Here is a 9578-nt window from a genome sequence, read left to right as displayed (position 1 = left end):
TTTTACCCCCGTGGGTTTCCTCACACAGGCCAAATATATACTGGTAGGTTAATTGGCTCCTGACAAAATTAACCCTAGCGCAGGCATGTTCAAACTGCGGCCCTCCAGCTGTTGAGAAACTACACATCCCAGCATGCCCTGACAAAGTTTTAGCATTCTCTGACAGCGAAACTGTGTCAGGGCATGCTGGGATATGTAGTTTCACAACAGCTGGAGGGCCGCAGTTTGGACATGCCTGCCCTAGCGTGAATGTGTGTGCGTGTACATGTGGTAGGGAATATAGATTGTATATAGATGTGCACCAGGGAAGGGCGGTGTAGCAGCATTTGCATAACGCCGCAGACGGGCGCAGTTTCTGCGACTGCCTGTGAATTAGCCCCACTGTCAGCTGTTGTTTGGATTCATACTTTGGTAACTTCCAGTCCGTGAGGCGAAGCGCTGAGCTACGCACAAATACATCCCTGTAACCGGGGTGCCGCGGCCGGCGAGACGGATGGATGTTCAGCACACAATACGTCGTGTATTTACTTTTCCATTTGTGCTTATTTAACATTTGCACTTGTCTTTGAATCCAGCTAATTGTTTTTATTACAGGCTGCAAATCTCCAGGAACAGTTCCAGTCACGCTACTTACAAGACGCTCCTGTACATCAGCGCAGGAAGTGGATTAGAATAGGATTATTCTGCTGCTGAGGGTGTGATGTTTGCTCAGCCAGTCTTGACTCGGATATTCCATTTTCTATTAACCCCTAACTCCAGGCTAATATCCGGTGTTACTCAATATGGCAGGGTGTCGCCGCCTGTCACGAGTACTTTCTAGTATTATTTCAATTCTCTAGGATTGTAGAGCCAGACGTCGGGCCTTATTCAGAGATGTATGTAACCCCGATGTCTACACACAGTTGCGATGTTTTTAGGCCTGTGCGTCGGCAGTTCTGAAACTCGCAGTGCCGCACTTGCTGCAGCTTCATTGACAAACTGCTGGTGTTTTGGGGGCCACGATTTTGCGGGGACAGGTGTCTTAGAAAACGGGGGCGTGCCAGCTGTTACGTCCTTGCACATAGCGCCATTGGCTCCTGGGTAATCTGTCCGATGATCATGCAGGTGATTCTATACGGTGTGCTCGGAAGCATATTTAGCCGCTGCGTACAATGGGGTAATTCAGACCTGATCGGTAGCAGGTGATTTTTGCACTGCTGCGATCAGATTGTCTCCGCCCACAGGGGAGTGTATTTTACCTTTGCAAGTGTGCGAACGCATGTGCAGCCGAGCGGTATAAACAGATCTTGTGCAGTCTCTGCGCAGCCCAGAACTTACTCAGCCGCTGCGATCACTTCAGCCTGTCCGGGGCCGGTAATGACGTCAGACACCCGCCCTGCAAACGCTTGGACACGCCTGCGTTTTTCCAACCACTCCCAGAAAACGGTCAGTTGCCACCCACAAATGCCCTCTTCCTGTCAATCTCCTTGCGATCACCCATGTGAATGGATTCTTCACACAAACCCATCGCTGAGCGGCGATCCGTTTTGTACCTGTGTGACGCGCCTGCGCACTGCCGTGCATACGCATGCGCAGTTTAGACCTGATCGCCCGCTGTGCGAAAACGCAGCCTAGCGATCAGGTCTGAATTACCCCAAAAGACAAGAGGGCATATCTAACAGAGCTTGGAGAGAGAGAAAGTACCAGCCAATCAGCAGCAAATTTGTTAGCAGTTGGGCAAAACCATGTGCACTGTAGGGGGTGGGGGTGTTTGCACGTGTAACATGTGCAGAGGGGGTTAGATTTGGGTGGGGGTGTGTTCAAACTGAAATCTAAATTGCAGTGTAAAAATAAAGCAGCCAGTATTTACCCTGCACAGAAACAATACACCCCACCCACATCTAACTCTCTCTGCACATGTTACATCTGCCCACCTGCAGTGCACATGTTACATCTGCCACACCCTACCCAAATCTAACTCTCTCTGCACATGTTACATCTGCCCATCCTGCAGTGCACATGGTTTTGCTCAACTGCTAACAAATTTGCTGCTGCGCTCAGGTCTGAATCACCCCCAGAGTCCCTCTGAGGATGTGCAATGAGACGCAGCGGCCGCGGGGGGTGATGAGAGGCATCCGATTGGAGCCCTCTTAGGGCAGAATGCGGAAAAAGCCCATAGGCTTCTACAGGGTAACAGCAGCAAAAGCTGGGATTCCTGCGCTTAGTACATATGGGAAATGTGGCCAAAGACCGAAAATAAGAGTTTTTGGCTGCATTTTCCCTTTAGTACATCCCACCAGGATGTAGTTATGTGACGGATGGTCACAATGTCTCCGCCTGCATCCTGAAAATACCGACAGGCGGCAAGCCGGCTAGAAGGGATTATTCCCACTCGTGGATGTCCGCCTTCATTGCAATCACCCCTCCCCCCAGCCGGCATTATGCAGCCGTGGATCCTAGCCGCCGGTAACACTGCCCCAAACCCATCCCACCCACAGTATGGTAAGCCTACACGCAGGCAGGTAGATGTAATCCACCGGCTGAAACCGCCGCGTAGTACGTTTAGTCCTAGATACCGCACAGCCGGGACCGGGGGCAATATGTACGTGGACAACAATAAAAATGTTCCGTATTATTTTATTTTTGTCTTGAACGGTTCCAACGTCGTCATATTCCCTGATGCAGGATCTGACAGTATCTGTTTCATCACAGGCGCCCACAATCCATTAAAACTATGCAACAATTAATATTTTACTGCCGGAGCAATTAGTACATATGTTACCACTGGTAATCTCCGGATTACACGCCACCTTTATAGCGCCCGGAGAATGCACACGTGACACGGCCGCCGCCCTAAAACACTCTAATCTCCTAAAAGATCAACCAAAATGTACTTTGACTTTATTTGACTTGTATGCAAATGAGCTCTATTCAAATACGATACTTCATTGATTGAAAGTGCTCAGATACGTACTGTGCAAGCAAATACGCTGTCGCTATGGGAACCTCGCACAATAATATATTATAGATGGCATTACGAATATATAAGTGACGTGCAAGATCAGGGTCACGTGTATCAATTATTGGGTTACGTCACTGCCGTTATTATATAAAGCCCGAATGTACCAAATACCATTTTTTCCCGGGACAGGGGCTCTGAAAGCTTCCTGCCGCTGCAATGTTTTAGAAGTGAAGTGACCCGATCTGCGGCCTTTTCACTCCTCTATTTGGACACCCGAGCGTCACTGCGCATGTGCGGTCTTATTGACCGCTGATATGTGGCGGCCATTTTTGTGGTAGGAAATTTATGCGGAAATGTAGCCCATAGGCACCAGCTTGTGTGATATGGAAGGTCGACAGTGTCTAGGTCGACAGGTCAAAAGGTCGACATGAGTTTTTTTAATGTTGTTTTGGTGCTGTTTTCATTGTGCAGTGACCGGGAACCCCAATTAGCACACCGTGTCCCCTCGCATCAAGGTAGTACAGGTTACTATTCCCAATCGTAGTCCGCATGGATTGTTAAGTATGAAAAAGTCCAAAAAAAAAGAAAAAAAATGTGAAAAACTCATGTCGACCTTTTGACCCGTCGACCTAGAACATGTCGACCTAGTTACTGTTTACCTAGAGACTGGATCCCGGCACCGGGAGCTAACATCGTCTTTTGACTGTGCCGGTTAAACTCAGGAAAGCTTCCCATTCCGGAGCTTGATAAATCTGACCACTTTACAGCCCCCATAGATTTGTGTATACTAGTGTACAGAATGGGGCTCAACGTGATTATGGGGGCAGGTTTTTTTATAACGTCTTATATACAGTATGTGTATCCATTGCATTTTATTACTCTGTACATTGGGGGTAATTCCGAGTTGATCGCAGCAGGAATTTTGTTAGCAGTTGGGCAAAACCATGTGCAGTGCAGGGGAGGCAGATGTAACATGTGCAGAGAGAGTTAGATTTGGGTGGGGTGTGTTCAATCTGCAATCTAAATTGCAGTGTAAAAATAAAGCAGCCAGTATTTACCCTGCACAGAAACAAAATAACCCACCCAAATCTAACTCTCTCTGCACATGTTACATCTGCCCCACCTGCAATGCACATGGTTTTGCCCAACTGCTCACAAAGTTCCTGCTGCGATCAACTCAGAATTACCCCCATTGTTTGGTTTGTTAGCAAACCAAACAAGTTAGCAATTGGGCAAAACCATGTGCAGTGCAGGTGGGGCAAATGTAACATGTGCAGAAAGAGTTAGATTTGGGTGGGGTGTGTTCAAATTGAAATCTAAATTGCAGTGTAAACATAAAGCAGCCGGTATTTACCCTGCACAGAAACAATATAACCCACCCAAATCTAACTCTCTCTGCACATGTTACATCTGCCCCACCTGCACTGCACATGGTTTTGCCCATCTGCTAACAAACCCGAATAACCCCCAGTGTACAGTAATTGTGGAAGAAGAGCCTCTTCCTGTAGGATGGTAACTTGCGCTGTGTTTGGGCGGCTGGCAGTGACAGCAGATAGGGTGGGGGGAGGGGGAATTGCTTTACGTAGGACAAAAACATTTTTTATTTTTGCTTGTTATGTTTTATATTTCACAGAGATTCTCAATAATCAATGGGCACCTTACAAAATGAATTCTTATGTTAAGTTTCCGACCTGCGTCAAATGACAAAATTGCAATTGGAAAGTAAACGTTATTTTTGATTAAAGTGTTTACGTCCCTGTACAAATAACACACGATCTACATGTCTACAAGGTTTAAACGTAGACTGAATAAACTTTCTGCCAAAGCACGATGCCCCGAGCCTTCTACCCAGTCATTATGGCTGCTAGGAGAGCTGAGTCAGGCATGTCAGGCTATAAAAACATATCTGACGGTAAACCCGCGCAGCCCACATCGCTGCAGCACTTATTTCTGTTGCGCATTCCTTATTTTAGTCCCATAAGACCACAAAATATAGGGAAAGTCTGGCTCATGGCTCTTGGCCCGTCCCATCGCGTGTAATTACGGGGAAGCTGCAGTGAGGAGCTGTCAACGACTTCTTGCGTTTATGTTAAAGAATATTCGGACTGAGCCGATGATAACACATCTTGCTGTATTTAATATGGACGTAGCCAGGCAGACGCTTCAATATAGGAGTCAGAAACTTCATGATCCTGAAGGAGATGGGATCCGGTCTCTAGGTCGACAAGACAAAAGTGTCTAGGTCGACATGATAAAAGGTCGACATGAGTTTTTCACCTGCTTTTTACTTTTTCATACTTTACGATCCACGTGGACTACAATTGGGAACGGTAACCTGTGCCGAGCGCAGCGGTAGCCTTCACTCGCCATACGAGGGGACGCGGTGCACTAATTGGGGTTCGGCAGGGACTCTAGGCCGATGTGAGATAAGGTCAATATGAGTTTTTGTCACTTTTTTTGGTGTAATTTTTTTCGTAAAGTGACCGGGAACCCCAATTAGTGCATCGCGTCCCCTCGCATGGCAAGCGCACGGTGCCTCGCTCTGCTACCGCTGCACTCGGCACAGGTTACTGAGAGAGTTAGATTTGGGTGGGGTGTGGCAGATGTAACATGTGCACTGCAGGGTGGGCAGATGTAACATGTGCAGAGAGTTAGATTTGGGTGGGGTGTGGCAGATGTAACATGTGCACTGCAGGTGGGGCAGATGTAATATGTGCAGAGAGAGTTAGATTTATGTGGGGTGTGGCAGATGTAACATGTGCACTGCAGGGTGGGCAGATGTAACATATGCAGTGAGAGGTAGATTTGGGTGGGGTGTGGCAGATGTAACGTGCACTGCAGGAGGGGCAGATGTGACAATGTAGAGAGAGTTAGATTTAGGTGGGGTGTGGCAGATGTAACATGTGCACTGCAGGTGGGGCAGATGTAACATGTGCAGAGTGTGTTAGATTTGGGTGGGGTGTGTCAGATGTAACATGTGCAATGCAGGGTGGGACAGATGTAACATGTGCAGAGAGAGTTCGATTTGGGTGGGGTGTCGCAGATGTAACATGTGCAATGCAGGTGGGGCATATGTAACATGTGCAGAGAGTTAGATTTGGGTGGGCTGTGGCAAATGTAACGTGCACTGCAGGGGGGCAGATGTAACATGTGCAGAGAGAGTTAGATTTGGGTGGGGTGTGTTCAAACTGAAATCTAAATTGTAGTGCAGAACTAAATCAGCCAGTATTTACCCTGCACAGAAACAATATAACCCCCCAAATCTAACTCTCTCTGCACATGTTACATCTGCCCCACCTGCAATGCACATGGTTTTGCCCAATTGCTCACAACTCTGAATAACCCCCATAGTCAATGTCTGCTCCTTTGGTTGCTCACTGGCTGTTACCGGGCTTTTGTCCGCTACTTTGGGATTTGCTGGTGAGGAATGGCTTTTGGCTTCTCTATAAAGGTTACATTCAATAGTCAGTGAACATTCAATGGATTACAGAGTATCAATCAGATTTAAAATGGGCTGGATTTTCTAATAGAGAACTGATACATTGACGGAGAACTATCAAGTGCACAAGAAGCAGCCGCAGTCTGTCTGATAATCAGCCCCAGTGACAGGAGACGGCTGGGTTAGTGTAGGAGCTGCTGGTAAATGAACCTCTCCTGCGGACACAGAAACCTCTCACAATCTCACCCACTTGCTCGCCTGTCATTAATTTGCACATCTATTTGCGTACTGTGGATAATGAGAATATATTATATTAAGGGGAGTTGTACCACTCCTGGCATCAAGCTTGGAAAATCAGGTTTGGATCAATTGTACACCGAGGGTTTGCAGAAGAGAAGCCAGCGCGGCGTGGGAGGGAGAGATGGGCGCGGGGTATTTGTTGCACTGTACCCTGTAGCAGGCGCACAACTATTGCTGACACTAAGAGCCTGATTAAGAGGTGGACGCAATTCTGATATTTTCGCAGTTGGTCAAAGTTTTTCCTACTGCGCACGCGTCTCACTGGAGCGTGGATTAGGACGCAGTGGTCGCAGTGAGGATTTCGACGCAGAGCGATTAACAGTCAGTGACCGTTTGTTGGAATTAACGATGGGGGTGGCTACAAAAACGAAGGTGAGTCACGACTGTTTTGTGGGCGTGTCGCAGCCAGAAGCAGCTTCTACGGATGCGGTATCACCGTCCCTGTGTATAAGACGCTGCGTCTTTGTACGCAGGCGGCGGATCTACACAAAAGACAGATCATTGACATGAGAATGATACAGGGCACGCTTTGGCCGTCATACATGTAATCCACACATGAGACTAAACTTTGTTTCTTTAGAAGGAAAACTTTGTTTTATTGAACTTTTATATAATTTTATACTACAGTGGTAGAAAGCTGGACGCACGTCGTACCCTCCGAGCACTAGGCGGCGTTCCCACCTGCACTCCTGTTATTTCCCTGTCACAATGTGTACGCAGAATGTCGGTACATACATGAAATGACACATTAACATGACAAGAAAATGATCGGGTCTATGTACTTAGCCTTGGAGAGAGGTAAAGTGGAGAGAGGTAAAATACCAGCCGATCAGCTCCTACCTGCCACGTGCTGGAAAAATGACAGGAGCTGCTTGGTTGGTACATTATCTCTCTCCAATGCTTAGTACATAGGGGGTAATTCAGACCTGATCGCAGCAGCAAATTTGTTAGCAGTTGGGCAAAACCATGGGGGTCATACCGAGTTGATCGCTCGCTACCAGGTTTTAGCAGCCGTGCAAACGCTATGCCGCCGCCCACTGGGAGTGTATTTTAGCTTAGCAGAAGTGCGAACGCTTGTATCGCAGAGCGCCTGCAATTTATTTTTGTGTAGTTTCAGAGTAGCTCAAAACCTACTCAGCGCTTGCGATCACTTCAGACTATTCAGTTCCTGTTTTGACGTCACACACCCGCCCAACGTTCGCCCAGCCACGCCTGCGTTTTTCCTGGTATGCCTGCGTTTTTCCGAACACTCCCTGAAAACGGTCAGTTGACACCCAGAAACGCCCTCTTCATGTCAATCACTCTGCGGCCAGCAGTGCGACTGAAATGCATCGCTAGACCCTGTGCAAAACTGCATCGTTCGTTGTGCCCATACGTCGTGCGTGCGCATTGCGCCGCATGCGCAGAACTGCCGTTTTTTAGCCTGATCCCTGCGCTGTGAACAAATGCAGCTAGCGATCAACTCGGAATTACCCCTCATGTGCACTGCAGGTGTGGCAGGTGTAACATGTGCAGAGAGAGTTAGATTTGGGTGGGTTATATTGTTTCTGTGCAGGGTAAATACTGGCTGCTTTATTTTTACACTGCAATTTAGATTTCGGATTGAACACACCCCACCCAAATCTAACTCTCTCTACACGTTACATCTGCCCCTCCTGCAGTGCACATGGTTTTGCCCATCTGCTAACAAATTTGCTGCTGCGATCAGGTCTGAATGACCTCCATAGACCCCTAGTTCCCGGTGTTCCGGAAGTCTGCACATACACCGTACTGCCTATACAGCTCATAGTACAGGACAGAATAGTGTTATTACAATGGGGCACACAGGTCGTTGTACTCAGAATCCAGGTCTCAGCATACTTCATTTAGTATTTATGTAGAAGATGAGGCTCAATCATCTATAATGAATTCAATTAGTTTTCCAGCACACGTACCGCAGTATTTGGTAGAGCGCTCTTTATTACAGTGCAGAGAAATGTTTAAAAGCAGGAATTCGGCAGGAAGTCTAAAACCGGAGAATGGAAAAAAGACTGAACATGTCCCCATTTATCCTCTTCTTCAGAGGCTGTAAAGAACGGCATAAAAGGATGGCGGTCATGAAATACCGGAATACATGTACTGTAAGGCTAATTGGATTAATTACAAATGATACATTTTTCCCTTACTTTGCAATGAGATGCGAGCCCTGAAGCATCATGGGATCACATTCTCCGAACCCGCAGTGAGGTCAGGCAAAGGTCCTGCTAGTTGGGTGGGTAGAAAAGTTTAGTTCCCACCTAAGCACTGTCTGTGTGGAGTTTGCATGTTCACCCTAGTGTTTGCGTGGGTTTCCTCTGGGTACTCCGGTTTCCTATCACACTCCAGAAGCATACTGTCAATTTAATTGGATTCAGATAAAAATATAACCGTAGTGAATACGTGTGTATTTTGCGTGTGTGTATATAGGGGGTAATTCCAAGTTGACCGCAGCAGGAATTTTTTTTAGCAGTTGGGCAAAACCATGTGCACTGCAGGGGGGGGGGGGGCAGATATAACATGTGCAGAGAGAGTTAGATTTGGGTGGGGTGTGTTCAATCTGCAATCTAATTTGCAGTGTAAAAATAAAGCAGCCAGTATTTACCCTGCACAGAAACAAAATAACCCACCCAAATCTAACTCTTTCTGCACATGTTATATCTGCCTCCCCTGCAGTGCACATGGTTTTGCCCAACTGCTAAAAAAATTCCTGCTGCGATCAACTTGGAATTACCCCCATAGAGTGTAAGCTCCACTGGTGCCGGAACTGATGTGAATGGCTAAATAGTCTTTGTACAGCGCTGCGGAATAAGTGTGCGCTATATAAATAACTTAATAAATAATAAATAATAGTAGGACAAATAATGGAGGTCCTAAGTACAT

At 47.1% G+C, this 9578-nt stretch overlaps 1 protein-coding gene across 1 annotated transcript in view; it reads right to left on the bottom strand.

Annotated features, from left to right (window-relative positions):
• Positions 1-9391: 9391 nt before the first annotated feature.
• PLEKHM3 (pleckstrin homology domain containing M3) overlaps positions 9392-9578 on the bottom strand; it is a 340328-nt gene continuing 340141 nt past the window's right edge. Inside the window, exon 8 of the mRNA XM_063932670.1 lies at positions 9392-9578. This exon is cut by the window's right edge and continues 1379 nt beyond it. The gene's annotated coding sequence lies outside the window, so the exon portion shown is untranslated.

Source organism: Pseudophryne corroboree, chromosome 7, assembly GCF_028390025.1.
Source record: "Pseudophryne corroboree isolate aPseCor3 chromosome 7, aPseCor3.hap2, whole genome shotgun sequence".
In the NCBI taxonomy this organism is placed as follows: domain Eukaryota; kingdom Metazoa; phylum Chordata; class Amphibia; order Anura; family Myobatrachidae; genus Pseudophryne; species Pseudophryne corroboree.
Note: the sequence above shows the minus strand (reverse complement) of the source record. Positions and strands in the feature narration are given on the sequence as shown.